Source organism: Topomyia yanbarensis, chromosome 2 (genome assembly GCF_030247195.1).
Source record: "Topomyia yanbarensis strain Yona2022 chromosome 2, ASM3024719v1, whole genome shotgun sequence".
Lineage (NCBI taxonomy): Eukaryota > Metazoa > Arthropoda > Insecta > Diptera > Culicidae > Topomyia > Topomyia yanbarensis.
The window spans coordinates 334,298,138-334,322,310 of NC_080671.1; the positions used below are offsets into that span (position 1 = coordinate 334,298,138).

The 24,173-nt window shown below is 38.2% G+C and overlaps 1 protein-coding gene across 4 annotated transcripts in view; it reads left to right on the forward strand.

Annotated features, from left to right (window-relative positions):
• The first annotated feature begins 415 nt into the window (after positions 1-415).
• The window catches only part of LOC131683961 (uncharacterized), an 86,844-nt gene continuing 63,086 nt past the window's right edge, over positions 416-24,173 (forward strand). The window contains exons 1-3 of one of the 4 annotated variants that reach the window (XM_058966384.1): positions 416-493; positions 2,484-2,627; positions 11,077-12,225. The gene's annotated coding sequence lies outside the window, so the exon portion shown is untranslated. Of the gene's footprint in view, positions 494-2,223; positions 2,407-2,483; positions 2,628-11,076; positions 12,226-24,173 lie in introns of those variants that run through there. The other 3 variants (XM_058966382.1, XM_058966385.1, XM_058966386.1) reach the window with 3 other exon arrangements.

The following is a 24,173-nucleotide window of genomic DNA, read 5'->3' on the forward strand; positions in this document are numbered from 1 at the left end:
ATTGCACGATTGGTCTGCTCAATAAGGTATTTTTGGCTTCACACTATTCGTCTCTTTCCCTATTCTCTTTGGAAAGTACCATCTCTATCACTTGAAATACATGTTTTTTGACAGCTCGCAGTTTTGAGATCACTCGCACTTTAAAAGTGCGGAGTCCAGGTTGGTGGGAAGTGCGCAATATTTGTTTGATCTCTGTCGTGCTATACTCTCACCTCTGCTGAGCGTTACGCATATTTAAACGCCTGTAATGATACTATTTCAAATGCTTCCTATAAAGTCCAAATAGCAAACTTACGCAAACTATCAATCCAGCAACACTGAAGTGTTCATTCGGTGGTACAAATGGGTTCATTCACAAGAAATTGGATCAACTCGGATAGCAAAGTTTACATTAGTCTGTTTGAAAACATCACGCCGATCACGAACAGTTTAGTGAAACATTGTGATAGTAAAATAAAGCTGGCTCTCCCCAAAATAATCGGATACCACCAAGGTAGGTACTGTACACTCGTGTTTACAGAACTGAACAGATCGGATTTTTTGAGTTTTTCTTCAACTTTGGATAATGTCTAATGCCCACTTCGTTTCCTTCTGATAAAAGTAAATAATGTTTACTATGCCATATACCTAAATTAAATAACGTCCGGTTAGGACTTAGGATGGTAGTGTCAACGATCTGCTGTTTGTTTGTTGTGAGATTCGATAAAAAAATGTGCAAAGCAAGGATTGCAAGGGATATAATATACATATTATGCATCACAAAAATTAATTGAGCCCACATATCTGTTCAAAGTAGATCACTAATTCAAAGCAAATTCACATCAAAGCATTACTAACGACCTAATAATGAATAATACACCAGTTGGCACACTTTTTGATTTGCATAATCTCGATGGCAATAATGTCGAGAAGGCTGCCACGAAGTTAAACATTTTATCAATCTATTGAAAAGACTATTAACACTTTCGAGTGTAATTTGTTATGTATTAAACAAATATGTACATTACACGTTTTAATAACAACAGGAGGAAACTTTCTCGTGTTACGTTCTAAATAACTCAACTTATTTTTAGTAGCTACATAACTAGAAATACTTGGATTACCCTTTATCGCTACTGTCGGTTTCTTAAGCGCCTAGGAAAGTAGTTAACATCAAACGTGAGCTAACTTCTGCAGCCTAGAACTTTATGTGGCAGTTTCAACGTGAAACTAAAACAAACAATCGTACCCACAGCATATTCAGGAGTGGTACACTTTCGGGTACATTTTTTTAGTTCATTATTGAAGGCAGATATAAAATTTAATGCTGAATTTGCTAAAACTAGCCCTCAGCAGCATATTAAGTTATCGTACGCTTTATTTTGTTTAATATCGTTATTGGTTTGGAGAAACTACAATCGTTTGTAGTTTAGGAAATTGTTCTTTTGTACAATATTATTTTCGATCGTGTTAACAATCAAAACGATAGTTTTTTACCCATCTGCTATCGATAGGCGCACCTCTAAGTCCACTAATACTTTTCATTTAAAGGGTTATAAACTTATAAGCTTGGGTTTCTTTAAAGGTGTGTAGCAATAATTTCACTATATGCATTTTATAATTTTTGATTGCGCATTTTCAGTGAAAAATAAGCATTAGTCCAATATTAAGAATTGAAGGAGCTATAGCTCTTGTTCCGAGACCCTCTTTTTTGATGAGGTATGCGGTGATCACGATGCCAGTCTACCAGAAATCTGAAATCCAAAAAATGTCATTAGTATAGGGACATTCCTAGTACTTGAACAGTAAAAATTTGTTAGATATTTTGTTTTCTTCTGCATACAGTCCGTTTGGCTGCATTTTTTGACATTTCGCTAGTCTGTGTATAAAGTGTCTAGTTTTGCCCATACCTATAGTTTCCCACCTAGTTACTGCAGAAGTCATAGAAGCTGAGTATAAATTTTACAAACCCGCACTACATTATACGCCACTGTCAGCGTGCTACTCAACTTACTTCAACGTCAAACCAAATCTGTTCACTCGGGTTCACCCAACTTGCACCCACATCGCATCGGTGTAGAACGGTGCAAAGCAGTTTCCATTTACGCGTGTACGTCGATCCTTCGCATAGACCACTCATTGAAGGTAAATAAGTAGTGTCGAACGAACCACTTTCACCCGCTTTTCCATTTACGCGAAACGTAGGTCGACCTTGTCACAATTTAAAACTGAGTATTGCAGTTTGAGATTAATGTACACGTCGATGAATTAAAGTGTTAATTTATTAAAGTGTTCTTTAAAAAAAAGTGGCAAACTATAACTGCAATTTTTTTGTTTGACAGTTCATTGTTTTGGTAGATAGATTCTAGAGACAGTATAGCAAACTCAACTTGTACAGCCGTCGAAATCCTCAAAATCACTACAAATGTAATGCTTTGGTACAAATGCTATATTTAATAAATAACATTTTAATGGCGTTATCTGACTTACATATCTACTTACAGAAAATATACAACGTTTCAACGAAGAACCAGATGTATAAATTTAATAAACAAATTATGTTCTTCATACCAAGGATACTCAACCAAAAAATTCAATATAGGTTTCCGAAATGGTTCAAGTCGGAACTAAAAATTGCCTAACTCAAGGTAAGTTTACAATTATTTCATTAATCGAATGTTGTGCCAAGCTTTTGAAGAATACACTACATATTGAGGTATTTTGACAAAATTCGCTACCATTGATAATGTAATAATCATTGCTACTGATCAGACTACAATAGTCGAAGAATATGGAAATTGATATGTGGACATTTTTCCAAAATGTCGATTATCGAAATAAATACGTTCGACAAAATTTAACTCACATTGGGCAACATGCTCAGTAGTCAATTCAAGGTCCTAACAAATTGCATGAAGCGAAGCAAAAGTTGTCATTAATCTGATAAGTCCGCTCTGAATTGCGTTGAGGCGGCAGGAATGGTGATAGGAAGAGCAAACATTTGATATTGACCTCATTGTGGCAGACAGTCGATCAAGGTTGTCTACCAAATTGGGAATATTTCATTGCATTCTTTAAAATTCATCTATCTACATTCTGCTATTCCAGTTCAATGGCTTACGATGTATACATTGAGCAACACAATAATATATGATAATAAATTTTTCAGTAATGTTTCAATCATAATGGTTCATTTCTCCATTCTGTCAATCTGATAACGGCAGATTTGTTTTTGTTGCCGATTGTATTTTAATTGCACCTACACCGTCTACATGTTCATTCGTCTGATCAGCTGTGCAGAAATAATTCACCGGATGACCGCCGTCAAATGATGCCAAGATAGTCGGAAAGAGAAGAAGGTGGGATACATTCCGCGTTTGCGTGTGTAGTGGTGGTGTACACTGAAGAGACCAGAATATCGAAAAGACGTTAGGTTTCCTTTGGAACTTTAATTTATTGTCTCTTGATTGTCTTCGTTGTTTTTTTGAATATCCATATTAACACAATTGTTCAACCAGGTCTGACTGAGGGCTAAAATGTCAACATTGGCTAGAAAATTTTCAGTTGAAATATCCGAGGAATGAGCTTGAAAACTCTGCATTGAAATCTATAGCTATCGGTAATGGTAAATATTCAAACATTCTTTATTTCATGTTGGTACTCTGAAGAGGACTGATATAAATGGAATAATTCGCCGCTACACTTTCACAAGAAATAAATTCGGTCACTTGCACGGCACAAGCAAATGATTGTTCAGCAACTTTCCATTATTAACCCGCACAAAGCAAACAAACGGTTGTACGTCATTTCGCGGAACACCATTTCCCGGTACACCATATTGCGGAAAACCATATCCCAGAATGTACTATTTTCCGGAAAACCATTTTCCAGAAAACCATTTCCCGGAATGTACCATTCCCGGAAAAACCGTTTCGCAGAATGTTCCATTTCCCGGAAAATAAACTAAACCACGTACCTTGCCACCACTTATTTTGAGAACACTTGCTACGAAGCAAATGTCAAACAAACTACGAGATTCTCTCTACTTTACAACATAAAAAGTAATAGACTCAAAATCTAGTGGATTGTTCATGATATTGCCAGAGACTAATTAGTCTCTGATATTGCCTTCTCGAAAATGATAAGATTTTGAATGCTATAGAATACCATATATAAATATCCATTACCCTTGATATTGTTTTGCGCTAGATGAGAACTTTTGATCATCAATTTTTAAAAGTATCACTTTCAGAAATCACTGGGTTTTTTCGTATCTGAGTGATATGTGTAACATTGAAAGAGATTATACACACACTTTTCAATGATCTTATTTCACTTTTATAACAAAGTGTTAGGGCGGAAACATCTTGAAAGCAATGTTTAACACAAGATGGATCATCATGTTCTATTTTCTAATTCTTCGTATGAAATATATCTTCAATATAAATCTAACTAAGTATTTTAGTGTGAGTGGTTCTCGCTTGATGCTTTACTTTGTATGGTTTGTATGGTATTCCGGTGTGCTGAAACAATTCATTTCGAGTGTATTCTTCTAACGGAAAAGAGTGCAGTGAAAGTGATAACGATTTTTTCGGGTTTGAGGAAAACTCGCCACCAATTGATTCCTGTGAGATTGTCAAATCTAACAGAAATGGCAAGAAGCTGTTGGCGGATGGATTTTTCTATTACTGCGACAAATTGGTAAGCATTATCTTTCTAAAGGGGGGTAAGGTTCAATTCGAAAAAAAAAATCTTTCGAGTTGTTTTTTGAATTTTGGGTGAATCAAATTGATCAAAACTTTTGTAAGTTGTATTGAATCATTTCAATAATATTCCGAAATTTTTTTATGCAAAAATTTCGACAAACGACTTGGTGACGAAGCTTTCTGTTGCACGTGTCTTGAAAAAACACGGTGAATTAAATCGGTTAAGTAATTTTTGAATGTCTAACACCGCAAATCGTGCTTTTCCAGACACGTGCTACAGATAGCTTCGCCACCGAGTCGCTTGTCGAAATTTTTGCATAGAAAAATTACAGAATGTTATTGAAATGATAAATTATAATGTACAAGTTTTCATCAATTCGCTTCACGCAAAGTTCTAAAAAAAATCGTAAAAATGTGATTTTTACACGCTGAAACCCTTAACCGACTCCCCCTTAAGACCAATCATTAAACAAATTAAGTTTAGTACCCTATTTTTATTACAACTATGCATTTATTTGAGATTGACCAAACTGGTTATTGGGAATGCATTAAGCGGCGAGGAGAAATGGGGGCTCAAAAATGCAAAGTGTGCGCACGAACACGTGCTACTGCTCCAGAGAAACACGTGCTCCTATCTAGCACAACCACCCACCGGACCCCCTGCTGGAGGAAACAACTCGCTACAGGCACAATCTAAAGAGGAGAGCAAATGAGGGCATGGAACCACCAGAAAAAACTCATTCGACTGACAAAATACGAATCATCAGCGGCAGAGGTAACATATAACGATTTTCTTAACAATTCCCGAAAGAGTAAACCGCATTACGGCGACGAGTTTTATGGCTTCAATTGCCTTTACCAACTCAAGCATGATTTTTGAAAACACCGTAACTAACAAATGTAAACAAACTGAGATTATCACTCCCCCGCATTCTACGCATCTTAATGTACATGCTGACAAACATTCGTTTCATTATTCGGTAATGCAGCTGAAAAATGCGCAATCGAAATAATGACGAACAAACAACTGACACGTCAACAGTGCATAAATACAGTTTCGTCATGTTAGTTACGTTAGGTTTGGTACTGCTGTAACACTTACGTTATTTTAATTTAGTCGGTTTTTGTAACTAAATCATTAAAATATACTACAATTTTTCTACTACAATGCTCAATATAGGTAATGTTTCTATAAGGGGAACAAGAGCACGCAGTTCCTTAATTCTAGCAAATATTTTAGAGAAAAAGAATGCAAGTAATGTTATTCTAAGCACCACTAATGCACCTTCAGCACATTTTTATTTTTGATTATCTAAATCTATCCTACAGTAGATCAAATCTAAATACTTGTGACAATGCGAGCAAAAATGAGACACTAAAATCGACTAATTGAAAAATGTCGAAAGTGTAAGAGTGATGCTCAGAATAACGTAACCTTTATTTGTATTCAACACACTGCTCAAAAGTGACAAACTACAAATGTTGGTTGTCCTCATTGGCATACTGCCTCGGCGGAACAGTTCAGTCATAGAATTGATTAAAAAATGATAAGATTAGTCACCACAATTGACGAAACTGAAATAACGTAAGTGCAACAAAGATACCAAACCAACGAAAGTAAAACGACGAAACTGTGAGCGTGATACTAATAACATCGCAACTTTAATTTTTCTTCAATCCGCTCTTTTAAATGTCTTGATCGCGAATGTTCGTTCCATTCAATGGAAAGGCGTCTTTGGTGAGCATTTTGGATGAATATTTGGTGTAAAAATCGGCATGGTTTTTAAATAACATTTAAAACAAAACTTCGAAAATGTCATCGCCGTTTTCTCTGTTTGGGTTAAGTGCGAGTTTCGCTGTTTTCAAAAATCATGCTTGAACTCAGAGTAATACTGCTTCTTGCATGCAAGCCAAATTAGGCTTCTTGCATGCAGACCAAATTGTTTGCTGAATCACGTGTCTTGTGAATTATTATTTGTCTTCTACCGATAATCTTGCAAGTGTATCCAACCAATATTGGAGAAATTTTGCCAATTTGCATTGGTATGGGTTATTTTATTCTCGGATGCGTCTGATTATTGAATAGCAATTTATTGTACAAGCAAATCATTATTTTAGTTGCATACAAGAAATGATAGATCGTAGTCGATTTCAATGCCCTGAAGAACCCATTCACTGATAATTTTAGTTATGATATGTTTGAAACATATTACATCTTCATTTGAATTAGAATTAGAATTTAATTACATTAGAAACTAAAAGTAATTCGATAAGCAAAGTCGTAATAATCGATTAGTAAATGCTTCACGGTACAATTTTATTGAAGTATTGAATAATAATTCTCATATTTCTTCAAACTGGATTAAATTTGTGCAAATATTTCACACCGCTTACTATCAGCACAAATGTTAATCTCAATAATTGAAAAAATAGTTACATTGCTTTTTCATTGTTGATTATTTTAGATTTATTCAGTATTATCGACAGTTGTACAAAGAAGATTGTGTCAAAGGCAGCGAGGTAAAGCAGCTTTACCACCAGACCCGGACGATTTCAGCGAAATCGACGTAAGTTTCTGGCGGACGGCGGACGAAGAACCGTTTCTTTTGAAAAATGTTGAAGTTGAATTATTAATTTTTGTCATCAAAAGAAAATTGCGCCGTCTTCAACAATCTGGATAATGGACGGAACATTTAAATCGGCTTTCCAAAGGATTCCGACAATTTTTTACGCTTCACGGTTCGGTTGGCCGCACAAGGAAGTTTATTCCATTTGCACATATGCTGCTTCCATAAAAAAATGAGCAATTGTACAAAAAAAACACTGAAGCTCCTGAAAAGATTATCTTGCGACATCGATATTGAATTGGATCCACAAATAATATTAACGGACTTTGAAAATGCAGAAATCAATGCCCTAAGAAAATGTTTTCCGGATGCAATACTATCTGGATCTAGGGGCAGATCACTTGTGATGCATTTTTAAAAATCAGCGAAATTAAATGCATTTATTTCCATCAAAATAGAAATTCATAATGCATTTTGCGTTGCCTTTTGAGTTGCGTGTAAGACGTCAAAACACTACGAAAAAACTAACCCTACATTCCTGCCCCTAGATCTGGATGTTTTTTGCATTTGGCGAAAAATTTATGGAAAATGATCCAAAAGTGTGGACTTATCTCGGACTACTCCAAAAAAAACGCTTTGAATGGTGTCCCGAGAACAACAAATGCATTCGAAGGATGGCACAACAAATTGAACTTAGTGCTGAAAGGAGAAACCAAATTTTACGCCGTGCTGAAGGCCTTCCAGCAGGAAGAAAGAGTGACTTCCGGCGAATACTTAAGGTTGTTACAGGGGGAAAGCGATACCGTCCGAGTGAGCAAAAATTAATTAAAAAATTAAAGAAGCCCGATTGGTCAAGATGATTCAGTCACGGGAAGAAGAGGACCGGCCATTATACGAACATATTCAGGCTTTGACTTTAACTTTAAATATATAAACGCTATTTCATTTCGTATAGCAATTAAAAAATAGACTTAAAAATAGTTTTAGTTATTTAAACATTCAAATAAAATAAAACACGTTTTTTAAAAAGTACGAAACATGAAACAATTTATTAACTATTCAATATATGTAAGTCAACATTGCTCTGAATTTGTTCTTAAAGTTCAAATTACATGTTTACTTTAGATTTCAATAGTATAAATAATTACCGAGAAAAAGTACATTCCGGGTAATGGTATTTCGGGAAATGGTACATTCCGGGAAATGATATTCTGGGAAATGTTACATTCCGGGAAATGGTTTTCTTGGAAATGACATTCCGGAAAATGGTTTTCCGGGATATGGTAAACCGGGAATCGACGTACAATCAAACAAATGAATCTGCAGCGGCTTCTCAGATAATTCATCAACAAAGAACAAGTGAAACTACGGACAATTGAATGATAGATTGTAGTTAAAAAAACTGGTAAATCCTCAAAATGTACATTATTTAGAGAAAATCAAATTAACTCTTCATGCGAAGAAAATAGCCGTCCAAAAAAGAGCGCTTTTAGTTGCTTCGACCAGAAAGGTTACGATAAGTTGCGCACGTCTTCTTGTACTATTTTTGTTATATCAGGCAGCGTTTCCTGCCAGCTCCATTACACTTCGGCGGCAAAATATTCTATCACTGCTGTCAGGATGACGGGTGCTCCGGTACCGACACGCTCGACATAGTGACCCTTTCTCAGCAAACGATGAATTCGGCCGACAAAAAAACAGGAACCGAACGGGATTTGTTTTTCCTTCAAATTTTCTTTTTTACCGTGTCCAGACATAGCGAGCGTATGTCTGGTGTAGCCAGCGCTAGTGTAACACACGCATGATGTCGCACTCGCATACAAGCCCCAATTTTGTACTTGGTTCAGTTTACGTTCGAAACCAGAAAGGCTGCCCATCGAACGGAAATAAAATCAATGCTCGTGTCCCTCGCGCACTACCCGTTGCCCATAGTGTACGCTGTGCTTTGTTCCGTTTACGTTTAAGCGAAAAGGACAGGCCATCGAACGAAAACGGTTTACTTCCGCCGGCAAAGAGATAGAGTTTCGAACGAAAACTAGTCTGACTGGCTTGGTCCATTGGTCGAATTGTACGGACCAATCATGACACAGATAACTTTCTTTTCAAAAATCCATAATTTACTTTATTTTCAGTAGATGTACATTCTACGGAATAAGTTTAACAAAATTGTTTTCCAACCAGATAGCGCAAAAATCTAATTTTTCGTTCAGTTTTACGACATTAATAAAAAAGTGGGTGCCTATTTTTACCACCATGATCAAGATCACCATTTTGAATACGATATGATTGGCTAAAAATCAAACAAATCAAGAAAAATTATTTTACAACTAAACGCATTGCAGTTTCATTGACTGCCTGTTATAACAATCGCAACAACGGTAATGTGCGAATACCTTCAAAGGTAAATTAAGTAATTAAAGAATTTTTTTTAAATTAAAATCTTTCATATATTTGTTCGTCCTAAAATAGACGACATTCTTCCCCTTCAGCAGTTCATTTCTAATGACCAAACGAATGAAACGTAGCATGGCCTCTTAATACTTTTATACTGCTCATGGAAGTTTTTTTTTATGAAAATCTCATATAATTATTTTGTTATTGATGGTAATCGTTCAAATTTCTATATTTAATACACTGTCGTTATAAGCATACAGCGAAGACCCGTTTTTATCAGCCCCCTTGGCTAATTTTGGGTTGACAAAACAATAACAAAACATATTTGTTTATTTCTTTTCAAAAAACCGAAGTTGTAATAATGTTCTTCTTCAATCCCAAGACATAGCCTTATAACCCTGTCTGGTTGACAAAATTAGGAAAAAAACCGATAAAATCGGGGGCTGATAAAACGGGCCTTCTATGTATTTGTCCCATGTTCTATGGGATTCCCTATATACATGTGAGAATTATGCGTAGAACGGCGGTACAGGAACCTTGTAACTATTTTTGGACTAATAGAGAAAAACAATTCAATATTTTGCAAGCCTTAGTGTATTCTACTTTATAAAAATTAAACACGTCACGAAAAACTACCAAAAGTTGAGCTCTTGACTCAATCTCGGGGTATCGTAGAATAATGTAAAATTAGGTAAACCATGTTAAAGGTAGTTTCCCTTTCACCACGGCAAAAATCACAACTCATTGACAGGTTTTTTATACTCAACCTTGAGTTAATATATGCCTAAATTTAAGCTGAAACTACCTAATTTTGAGTATACCTCAAACAACTCAAAAGTACCTTATTCCATGGAAGGCCTCAACTGAGTCGACTCTCTCTCTCTCTCTCTCTCTCTCTCTCTCTCTCTCTCTCTTTGTTTTTGACAACACTAATAAGTGCGAAAGCAACGCAAAACTCAAAAATACATAAATTTAAGTTTAAAGAACTTATTCTGCGGGTTGTTTAATTTTTCCGTGCATCAGTCTTATTTGACATATTTGACGATGGTTTTAGCAAATACAAATAATTTGTATTTGGTTTTAGCCACATGGGTTACCATATTTGGCAATTTACTCAGCAAAATTATAGTCTAGTTGTTTGAATGGAAGTTGTTGACCAACTAAATCAATTTTTATTAAATTATTTATCATGTTACGTCCAAAAAAGATAAAAGAATAATTCCACTACGTATCATTAACATCAGCTGTATCGAAAAAGACAACAAAATATGAGTACACTGCATAACCGACATTAAATGTTGATGTTAAATGTTGAACGTCTTTACACCATCAATATGTTATTCAAAAAATCGAATATTGTCATATTTCTGCTCGGTTTATGCCCGCTGAACACTAATATCGACTAACACCAACCTATCTCCCAATTTCAGCATCATGCAATCCCAACGATCAAATGAAACCAAAGACATCACCCGCGGACACACAATCACTGGTGACGTTCGAATTCAAGCGTGCGCGCGGACGCCATTGTGCCATCATGTTTGCAGCGATGCTTCCGTTTTCGAGCGCTGCGCTGCCATCACACGTCACCCTCGGAGCGACGCTTGCGGAGAGGAGTACGCACGCTCTCTCGCTTGATGGTAATAAAAAAGCTCCATCCGAACGGACGCGCTCGTTCCATCCTGCTTCCTCGCCCGGTGGGCAAATGCTTCGGCGCAAATGAAACAGAGCACCCATGCACCACGGAAGAGCGCCGCGAGAGTGATGGATGATGAAACTTGAAAGCAAACGCGAAATTTGCGGTGAGCTGCCAGAATATTCGTTTTACTCGTGTGAGATCAGCCCATCGAACAGGAGGCCGAAGCAGCGCATTTTTTCGTTGCATGTGAAGTTGGAAAATTATCATTCCGTGGGCCTTTGTGTGCCATTTCTACCATTGATTATCGTGGATATTACGTGCAGGTGTGTAGTTTCGCCATAAAAGGTAATTGTTACGACGTGCAGTTTGCTAGAAATGTGATTTTTTCGAAGCGAAAATCCGTGAAATTTTCCAAATGCGAAGTGCGCTTCCTGCTCGATTGGTTCTTTTTTCCCATTCGCTCTAGTGGAACAGCGCGGAGAGTATACGGTGAATGAGTGAACGTGAGTGCTCTCGACTGTTGTATAGTGAGTTTCGTGAGAAGTGAGAATGGCTCGGTAGGTTAGTGAAAAGGGAACAATCCATCGCAACGTCGCTGCCGATGGAACGATTTGCGCGAGTCAGAGTACCAGATTGTAGCCAGACGTCGACGACGACACCCTTTTCGCAAGGAACTTGGACCGAAAGCTTTGGAATTACTTTCAATTGAACTTGCGCCTAAAGTGTAGATGCATTACATATTTTGCCTGAAGCAACGTGAAAATTACCTGCTGTTCAAATTCGGATAAAGGAATGGTGGCTGGGCGAAGTGAGTAGGTAAAAAATCGACTTTAGCAGAACAAACGTCGGAAAAAAACGAACAGGAAAGCGTAGCGCAAACACTACGGTGAAAAAAGAACCAGGTGCGGTAGTGTTGGTCTACACTGCTGGTAGAGTAGTGGTAAGTGAAAAAAAGTTTTTTTTTCCAACTAGTGTGTGTTAGTGATGGGTATTATTTTTTTTCTCGTCGAAACGGGTTGGTAGGTAATTTCTGGACATTTTGATTGCGATAAAACGCTAAGTTATAATTTCTATCAAATATCACTACTGATTGAAAACGTTTAGAAACCATGCCTACCTAATCGCTGTTTATGAAGTGGACAACTGTATAATGTTCAAGTATTTGCGTATCATTGCTTTCCGCGCTTCGGGATGCTACGAGGGGTGCCTTGATGCTTATTCAGTAATGTAGAACTTTTCACATTGCAAAAAAATTGAAGAAAAGAAGGTTTTTAGTATTGTTATATGTGTGAGGTACTACTTTTTGAAGAAAGTTACGATTGAAACGTATTATGTATGTAACTAGTGAAACTTTCGTTTATGACATTTCAATATACCGCTGCATTCAACTACAGTTCCCAATTTTTTCAGCCTTTTCATAATTAACAGTTCAACGGAATGTGATGTTTTGTAAATAAAAAAGCAGCTTAATCTATGCTTTATGATGTCTTGTACATTAAGCATAAATCAATTCAAATAAGTTTAATCAAATTATTACGATATAATGGGTATAATTGCATAAGTCGACTTCTGATGCCAGACGGCTAGGTTTTTTTTTAAACTTCATTAAAAGGTTGCAAAGTTTTGGGAGATCTTTGGGGAGTAATTTTGCATACTTCAGAAAATATTTCACTTAAACCTTTGTTCGGTGTGTAGAGGGACACTTTTTTGTGATTTTTTTTGGAGCTTTACGTGGAGCGGGTTTATCGGAGTGGGTGTCATGACAGTGGCATGCTGTGTAGGGGTGTCGGCGTGCGGCTCGGTGGCGGATCTTTTTGCACAGCGTCTCTGGAGGAAGCATGGTTTGCGGTGTTGCTGCCATTCGGAAGCTACTTGGTCGGTTTCTTTCAGGCTTTGCATATATTCTAGGTACCTAGCCCCTACGTTGAGTTTTTGAGATGGTTTTTCATTTGGGGGGTGTTTACTTATAAAGAGGCGGAGTTTTCGTGCAAAATAGTAATTTTTTTTAAATTAGTGAAAAGTCCCCTTAATTGAAGATTAAGCGGGGGCTCGGCGTAGGGTTTGGGTGTTTTTGGCATGAAGTGTGTATGCGAAGTTTGGGAGAGTTCGGTTGGATGGTTTTGTGATGGCGAGTGGCATTGCGGATCGCGTTTTTCCAGAGGCGGTCTGCGGGGGGCTTCGTCGCCGAGTCGTTTGTTAATGTTTTTGCGTAGGGGAGTTGCAGCGTTTTATTGGGGTGCTGTACTATAATGTGCGGGGGCTTTGATCGATTTGCTTCGCGTTATATAGGGGTTCGCGGAGAAGGTGTTTTTTTTACGACGAACCGCTTATCCCCCCACCCCCCCTTAATAAAACCAGTAACAATTTCTAGACTTTTTTCTGCGAGACATAGTTTATGAATGGACCCCAAACAACATTCCATAACGAATGTCACGTAACATCGATGACAAAGCAGTGGGATCAAGGCCAAATTCCTCCTGGGTCGTGCAAAACTGAGAAGCAACATCATTTTCTGCACAGAGAACAGACTTCCATCTCAAGCGTAAATGTTGAGTAAAAAGCACATCCAAAGATAATTGAGAGGTTTCCACCAAAGGTGGATCTGTCGTCATTCCGTTTAGTGCGTGAGTGTTACTGAATTGATATCAAAGTGATCGTTATAATTATGGGATATTCCAGTATGGTGGTCGTAATGGTCTAGCACAGCGGTTCTAAACCTTTTTCATACCACGGACCCTTAGAAATCACCCTGGGTTGCTGCGTACCCGCACAGCTAAACATCGATCTTGTATGCTACCCATATGTCATTTTCAGTTTGTTAGGAAACAAGACTTAAAATTTCAATATGCGCTCGGAAAATATATTTTTCTTCGCGGAAGAAAAATATTTTCAACGACTTCACGGCCCCCTAGGGGTCCGCGGACCTCAGGTTGAGAATCACTGCTCTAGCAAATATTTGTTTGAAAGACAAAATAAGCATTTTAAACTCGTTGGTTCTAAACTGGATGTCTGTTCTCTATAGCTTAGAACAATTAAAATCTTAAATTATTAAATAATTTAAGATTTTAATTGTTCTAATTTCTTTTTTCTGGTTACCAAACCAAACAATCATTAATACACACTAGAACATAAAAAATAACTGACAGAATACATAGTTACAGGGAAATTAGTATTCGTGGACATTGTGGTTATCAGCGCTCTCTGAATTAGTTAATAGTCGACTGATCCGCTTAAGACCTAGAGGACTCAAGAGGAGATCAGGTACAAGACAGAAGCGGAATCAATGCAAAATTTTAATGGCATTACTGACGATTTAACACGCGTTGTCAGGAGCTTGATACATCGGACTAGACAAAATGGAGGGCTTGACGTTACACACTCCGAGACAAACAGACGCGAAATTTGGTCCTCCTACCGAGGGCCGGTGTTTACTTGGCAGACAGTTGCTAATTCGTCCGATTCTGCAAATTTTGTCTCGCGGGACGTACCGAGATCCCCTAAGCTCTAAACTGCAGTCCTATCGATCCGCTAAAAAAAAATGATTTTCTGGGAAATGATGCATTCTGTGGAATGATTTTCGGGGAAATACTATACAATCGAGTATAGAATTGGCATATATGATGGAAAAGTGTGTAATTTATTGTCTCGCGTGCAATTTTATCCTTCCTAGGATTCTTTGGTCAGTTTTTTAAGGTATTCAAATACACTCAAGTTTTTTTTTACGCGGTTTTTTTTGCGCGGTTTTTTTTACGCGGATTTTGAAATTTACGCGGTTTTCATTTACGCGGATTTTGAAATTTACGCGGTTTTCATTTACGCGGTTTTTGAAATTTACGCGGTTTTCATTTAAGCGGTTTTTGAAATTTACGCGGTTTTCATTTACACGGATTTTGAAATTTACGCGGTATCCATCAATGAGGTTCCCTTTATCGCGGATTCTTAAATTTAAGTGGTCTTCATTTACGCGGATTTTGAAATTTACGCGGTTTTCATTTACGCGGATTTTGAAATTTACGCGGTTTTCATTTACGCGGATTTTGAAATTTACGCGGTTTTCATTTACGCGGATTTTGAAATTTACGCGGTTTTCATTTACGCGGCTCGTATCCCCCGCGTAAAAAAAAACCTGAGTGTATAGAGCATTCGATTCGAAACATTCGGGAAGCTTCGATGAATTTACCGATGTACGTAAATCATACATTCCCGGTCAGCATACTCCAAATAAAATCATTTGCTGCCTTCTATTGTGGTTCTCTAATATCCTTGGCGAGTTCAAGTAGTTTGATTGCGTGTTACATTTGTTGTTCTTGTTTCATTAGATTGTTTTGTGTGCCTATATTAGTTACTATACACACCAAAAATAATTTCGATCAATTCATGCGCTCCTACTTTATCGCTCAATCTTTATCAATGTTCGGCATGTTATTTTTCTTTTTCTCATATACAGTCACATAAAAACGTGCGCCGCGCCGCCGATTTTTAGTGAAAATCGGCGGCGCGCCGGCGTGCTTTCTATTTTTACCTGCAGTCGTCGGCGCGGCGCACGCTTCTACACTCACAATCTCTCATTCCAAACCTACAAACGCTCGTGACCTTCGCGATAATATAAACTTGGTCACATGTCAACATGAAACTCCGATCATCAATACATACTTTCACCCGCAATCTCGCTAACATCAAAATATCTCTGAAGCATGAACCCACAAACGTAGTGAAAGTGTCATGTCTCAAAAAGTTGACCGAGCAATAAGGGACTAAGAGAAAAACGATACATTTTTCCTTTCGTTATAGAGTTATGCTATCTTCGGAAAAGTTGCTGTATGGCACTTAGCGCTTTATTTGGTTGAATCGCACTAGTTCGGAATTCTGTCACTAGGGTGGGGCTGCTATCAACTTTTTAATAAAGCTAAATAGAAATGTGGTGTCTTCGAGAAAGTTGTAGGTTCTATCATTTTAAACATATCTTCTGAAGATGCAAACTTTTTTGTCTTGTATGTTTCGAGATAGAGAAGGTTTTAGTCGAAACATTTACTTACAGATTATTTTTTAAAAGATGCGCCATATATCAAAACGCTCTCGCAGGTTGATGGGATTGACGGTATTGTAAACATCATCAAGCCACAAAAGATTCAATAGAGTTATCTAAATGTAAGGACCTTCGCTCTCTTTAGTTTCTAATTGCACTAAGTTCTACTGCTAGAGGTTAATTAGTTTTGATGTTAATAATACACCAATCATTATGCCGTGGGCTTGGCGGTGGACTCCAGACTGCAATTTTTTATGCTTAGGGATTTGTAGCTTGGAGATCTTGGATTCTGTTGGTCCCTAGAATCTAATAGCAACACGGCGCGTGCTACAGGTGGTGGATAGAAGCGAAGGGATACCCTGACGACTGGAATATTGATTTTTTTTTGCTATCTATTCAACTAGATCCAGATTGATGCAGTATCCTATGGTTGATGGTTCACTACATCTAATCTAAATTAAATATCATTCAATTTGCACAATGCATTAAAACTTAAGGCAATTAGCCAAAGTACTCGGATCATACCAATTTAAACCCAAATCTAAAGTAAACATCATTCAATTGCACAATGTATTGAATTTAAAATTTAAGTGAAATATCCAAAGTATTGGGATCATATCAAGTCAAATGTTCAACATGTGCCTAGTAATTTTGAAGAACCATCATCCACGCGAACCAAACCCCTCAAATAAAGTGGCTATGTTCCCAAATATAAGCAACTTAGAATACGTCCCTCCCGCTCTTTTCTTCTACTTCATTTGTCTGTTTTTGTTTTACTTTTATTAGTTTGCTTTTCCACTACTCATGTAAACCAAAAAAATCAATCAATTTATACGCTTCTACTTAATGTCTTCATTTTTCTTTTCTTTTAATTCGGCATGTTCTTTTTCCTTTTATCACTATATCTTAATTTAGATTCATTATAACACTCACTAACAAAATCAATTGCATATTCTCTCATATACACTCATAATATCTCATTCAAAACGTACAAACGCCGCTAGCCTTCGCGATAACACAAACCGGGTCACAAACGCGAACATGCAATTGTCATCGTCCACACATACTCGCGATCTCGCCAACGACCCACCGCTCGCGCGATCATTAGTCGGTCACGTTAGGATGTCCCTGCCCTCGTTCTTAACAGCCTAGATTCATGTCTTCAGTTGGACCAATAAAAAATGAGGCTCATATTCATTAGACAACACATTCCATGGAAACGTGACAAGGAACTCTAGTGTTATGGGGGAATTATCTTCTAGTACCTGAACCGTACACTAAAAACTATTGCCTATCCCGAGATAAACTAGCGTTTCGTCGATTTGTTGCTATATGTGACACAAATGAGTGCGAACGAAACAAAAATAAACGTCAAACCGTTTTTTCGCTTGCTCTAATGCAAACATGAACATGGGCGTAATTCGGCGCACGGCTTGGTGGCGCATGGCTCAAATGTCTCGATGTGGATTTTAGAAAAGATTCGCAATAAGCAACAAACTCACGGTCCGCGCGATCATTCAAGAACACACGCGAATATGCATGTGGCCACGCAGTTGCAGAATCGAATTTGTACGCGCGAAGTCACATACGTTCTGGCATACGCGACAAACACGTGAACATACAAACGCTTGAGCTTTTCGCGATCTTCCACGCACATCTTCGGTTGCCGTCTCACAAACTTGATAAAACCACGGGATAAAATTAACTTTTTAACACTTATAGATTAGCATCACATAATCACAAAATACATACATTAGCTATCAAACCTTATGAAGAAACATATAGTATTTATTTCTGAACAGCCAACAGTAGTACTGTTCAATGCACATTTTCATCACATTCTGCAGCGCAATTATTCGTCAAGTATACATCAATCCATTAACCCTACCCCAACCCACACCCTTTTTTCTCTCCCATGGCGTTTTGGTGGTCCGCATAGAATATTCTGCCATTACCCCTCCTATCATCGGCCTTAGACTGACTTGCGCTCTCATTGCCCCACCAATCGCTGCAAAATTAAAATGAAATAATACACCAAGCATTATGGCTACTCAAGATTTGGTTTATATAAAAAGCCCGCTTCAAGATATTGATTACAATACACTTCGATAATGGTGTATGGTTGGCTATTCAAGTATTAGTAGTGATCATAACTTCAGCTGCATCTCTTGTACCTGTCTAATCTATTACGTTTCTCATCTATTGTCTTTTATTTCTTCTTTTCGAGTACTATACTGCCCGTGGAAGCATATTCGTCCCATGTTACAAAATGCATAAACGAGATAAACGCGATCAAAGTTGTAACTCCTTTTCGACAAATATTCCTCCATAAAGCTATATTTTAAGCTCTTCTGCATTAAAAGGAACACAGGCTCATACATTTTATTGAAATTTGGTGAAAATATTTATATATTCTAATTTGGACGTAAGCAATACGCAGTGGGACAGTTATGCTGCTAAATCTAACCCAACTTTGAATAATGTACGCATATTTGTCCCACAGTGACATTGTTTTGATTGCGACGCGCTTCGCTGCAGTTAACTGACAAATGACAGCGATGGATTTACTCCGGATGTACGGATCCAGCGAAGATAGTTCGGATTAAGAAGAATTTAATGGATTTGATAAGTGTTTCGAAGATCGTTTTCCGGTTAATTACAATATGACGGTAGTGAGTGTTAGTAACCACCGTGAAAATGTTGCTTCTGGAAAGCGGGCAGTGACGAAGGACCATGATTTCGATTCTGATGGCAGTTTTTTCTCTCCCCCCGCGGAAGATAGAACTAAGAAACAGACAAAAAAGGAGATCCGAAGAACGGTTTCAGCAAAAAAAAAAACGACGAGTGGCTCACAGCATAATCCAGGGCCCGTGCGGCTGTCGTAAGGAGTGCTATAACCTTTTGTCGCAAGATGACAGAATGAATGTATACGAAACGTATTGGAGTCTTGATACCGTCGGTCAGAGTGCTTTTATTCGCGAATATGCACACAGCGTACCAATGAAACGACGGAGAAACCGGAATGCTGCAAAGCAAATAATCAAGAAACAGTCATATGTTTGCACTTTGTCAGCTGCAAGTGGTGACCCGGTATCAGTCTGCCGAAAGTTTTTTTTGAACGCAATTAGCTTTGGAGAGCATTGTGGGTAAGTAGCAACTATTTGAGCAGATTTGTGTTAAATATTGTGGTGATTAATTGTTTCGAATTACAGTAACGTCATTTATCGAGCTCTAATGAATCAAGGCGAACGTCCGCGACAATACAAGCGAGGAAAGTATGAACGGAAATTGCATGAACGTGAGGCAATCAAATCACACATTTTGAGCTATGGACCAACAATTTCGCACTATCGCCGAGTACATGCACAGAATAGTCTGTATTTACCTTCAGATCTTACGGAAAAATCGATGCATGAACATTTTCAAACTACTCATAAAGTGAAGGCCAGCTACTCCTTGTACTGTCGTGTCCTAAAAAAATGAATATCTCGCTTGTGAAGTTAGGGCATGAACAGTGCGAAACGTGTGTGATTGCTGATGAACATAAACGAAACTCCGGTCACATGGACATAGAGGAGAAGTGTGACTTGTGCTTAAGATACACTAACCATTTAGAGCTAGCCAGCGCATCGCGAGCGGCATATCGCTTGGACGGCGACTCTGCACTACCGAATGAACTAATAATGGCAGTTGATTTACAGAAAGTAATTATGAACATCTCTATCGTTATCCTTACTTAATATGGTTTCAAAATTGCAGGTCATACAATTACCTCGGCTGGAGGGTTTGAAAACAGTTATATTTTCTCAACGTCTGCTAGCCTTTAATGAAACCTTTGCACCGGTGGGGGCATATGCAAAGCATAATCCGGTTGCCGCTTGCATCTGAAACGAATCTGTCGCTGGTTGGATGTCTAATGATATTTTGAGCTGTTTCCACAACGTTATTCTAAAGTACAGAACATTGAAAAAATAACGTTTTGGTTAGACAATTGTTCTTCCCAGAACAAAAATTGGAATTTATTCCAACACATCATCCTACTTCTCAATATGGATGAAATGGAACTCAAAGAAATCGTTCTGAAATACTTTGAACCAGGGCACACATTTATGGCAGCGGATAGCTTTCACGCCGCAGTAGAAGCTGCAATGCGCCACGACAAGGTCATCACATACCAAGATTTTCAAAGGGTCGTCGCAAACGCTAAAAAGAAAGTTGAAGTTATAGATATGAAGGCTAACGATTTATTTCAAAACAAATTGTCTGTTTCCCAATATACACATAACATGTGCAAGCCTAGACCGTACATTGAAAATATGAGAAAAATAATTTTCAAGAAAGGTGCGATGAAAATTGGATATTCTAATCATCTCGCTAGCACGCAACTCGAATATTGTTTGCTGTTTTCAAAAAAGTACAAATTAGTCTCGAGTGGTTTGCACTAGAACAACATCTAAATCGACAAAAGACTCCTCGTGGCATAGAAATGGAGAGAAAAAACGCTTTACTCGCAACCGTCCTGCCAGTCATACCCGAGAACAAACAGATCTATAAAAATTTGTCTACAAACCCATGAGAAACTCAGTATCAAACTATCATTGCTTCGAAAATATTACTAAAATAATATGTAAGAATTAATGTAAATGCTAATGCAAATAAAATTCTTTTCGAGGATTAACCAGGTGAAAATCTAAGATAAAAAATGAGAATTTCATGTTCAAGGCTATACTATTTATTAGTGGGACAATTATGCCTCCATTTTTCAGATGGGACAAATCGTCTTGATATTGTTTTTGGTATTTTTCAGAACAAAATATATGTTTTTGTTATTTTATCTAAATGTACATACGAAATCATACTATTTGATGCATAAAACAAAAAATCGTCTTGATGTAACATGGGACAGATATGCTTCCAGCGGCAGTATACTGCCATTCTACACCCGCCTTCAGCCGAGTCAGCAAAGATGGCGACAGTGAACGGCTTAACACTCACACATTCTCAACCGCGATCTAAAGCGGGAACCTACAAAAATTCCCTCGCGCACGCGATCACCAATCGGTCACGTGCGGAAGTCTGTTCTTGATCCTAGAAGCCTAGGTTCATGCCTTCAGCTCATACTTATTAGACAACACGTCTCACGGCGACATGACTGGGAACCCACACTGCTAGAATCTGAACCGCGCACCGAAAATTTAATATCAGATCACGATTCGCGCCAACATTCAAGAACACGCGCAAATATGTTAAAAAATCTTATTAGAATACAACCGTTAGAGCCTCTCGCGATTATGCAAAGGCAACCTTCGCCAACGAACTCGCAAACATGATAATACCCCGGTGATAAAGTGAACGTCTCAGCACTCATAAACTTACCAACGCGATCTCAAGCGTCAATCTGCAAACTCCCGCGCTCGCGCGATCATGAATCGGGCACGTCCGGAAGTCTATCCTCGGTACCAACAGTCTAGGTCCATGTCAATTAAAAAAAAAATTGAAAAATTAAGAAAAAATAACTTCCATATCCACTAGTCAAAACGTTCTATGGCGACATGAACGGGAACGGGTGATATGGGGTAACTCACTCCCTGTCAGAATGTGATCCGTACACCGAAAGCCAAATATCATAATGACTGTCCGCGTGGCCATCCAAGAACACGCGCGAGTATGTGAAGGGACACAAGGTTAAAAAATCGAATTTGTACACGCGAAATCACATACACGCGACAAACACGTCAACATGCGAAGGCTTAATACCTTCGTGATCATCTACGCACACATACAACAGCGATCGCGCAATTTTGATAACACTCCGGTAACAATGTGAACATTTTAGTACTTACGAAGTTACAAACGCGGTCTTAAACGCGAACCCGCAAGCTCGCGCGGTCATGAATCGGGTCACGTACCTTCCATTCTACCAACTTAAGTCCATACATTCAGTTATACCAATCAAAAAATAAAAATCTAGACCAAAGGTTTTCATCCGGGGGTGAATTCACCACCAGGGGTGAATTAGACTTTTGTGGGGGGGGGGGGGGGGGTGAATTCAGCGGGAAAAATTTTAACTTGTTATTCTAACATTCCCGTCGGGTACTTATTTTCATATATTGTTCACTGGCTCAAGAATTAAGATGCTGGCTGAGTGTGTTCAGGAATAGGCTTTAAATATAAAGAAGTATGCTATACATTCAATTGAAAATTTGTTGGAAACAATGTTCGAAAAGGGGTACACGATAGAGATCATTATTCGGAAAGGGGTACATGGAACGAAAAAGGTTGAAAACCACTGATCTGGACAACACGTTCCATGGCGACATGACTGGGAACTCTAGTGATATGGAAGAACCCAATTTCTTCTAGAATCTGAACCGTACAAGAAAAATTAACCCTCCGGAAGTCGCGCAAATTACTCATTGAACGTAGAGGTGTGCGCCGCCGCGCCACGCCGCCGCCGCCGATGATTTTTACACGCCGCCGATTTCAGGAAAAAATGGTCAGCGCGCCGATTGCCTTTTTTGTGCTGCGCCGCCGATCATATTTAAGGTCGCGCCAAGTCCATATTTGACCTGAATGTGTTGAGTGAAAGAATTTTGGTATACTCTTTGTAAAACGATAATCTTATTGGATGTAATACTTTTGCGTGATTCTTACCATTACCAATCTTAAGGCAGGATATTATAGTCCATATGGAAACAAAGGTGCTTTCGAACCGCACGGCAATTCAACTGTCTGCGGTTTGCTTATGAACTGTGAATTTATTTAGTGTTCCACTGTTAAACGACTGGACATGCGAATATCAGCCGAATAGGTCGGTAAGAGGTATTAAGATATTCAGAGGTTAAGCAATATACTTGTTCTGATCATTTCTTGTTTTACTAATCAATCAACCGATATGATCATGGAATAGCCTGGACAGTATTTTTTCTAACTTCCTACTCACATAGTCATCCGGAACGCAGCAATCAATAGTCAGTCAGTGGAAACCATAATAGTTCCTACTGTCGAATTCTCAGTAGTTAAAGACACAAGTTACTCAGTACGAGAAAATATTTGGCTAATGCGGAATTAGCATATTGCCGAATGATACCACTTTTTCATGGTTAGAAACAGTAAAACTTAATGAACCGACATCTAAGCCAGGACAATTGTTTTTAAAAAATCTGTGTAAATATTTAAATAAAAATACGTTGCAAATTACCAACGCACGCGTGAATCACCATTCTACTCAAATTTGCACGCAAGCAAGGCTCGTATAGCGATTGCTGAACATCTACTGGCGATGTTGAAAACAGGCCACAGTCACGTCATGCCTTCGATATAGTATTTCGAGCCGTACGACTTTTGACTATTAACCTTGGTCTGGCAGTTCAGAGGGTAAGGCGTTGGTGTCGTATAAGCCACCCGTCGTGTGTTCGAGCTTCCGCCAGGAAGGATTCTTAGAAGTCAGTAGCCCCGTAAAACTAGCCATGCAATAGCCCTACACATTCCTAAAACCTGGCTGCGAAGTCTGCCGAAATGAAACTTGGAACGGAAAACTAGTGCTAGACATCCTTCTGTCAGCATAATGGAAGGTTTTCTGTAAGTTTACAACTGTCGGTGTTAAGTTAGACCGGACCAAGTCGCAAAACATCAAAAAATGAGTTAATGTTAGCACTGGATAAAGAATTTCTTCATCTACATTCCACTTTTACCAGATTTGAAATATGAAACAATAAACAAGAATTATGGTAAAAATTATTTTCCAATTATAATGTAAAGGATGCTGCGATTCAAACTTTAAACGCGTTTTTCTCGAAATCAATACACTGTCACTTAGTCCGGTCTGACCTAACACCGACCAACTGGTCTCTAGAAAATTC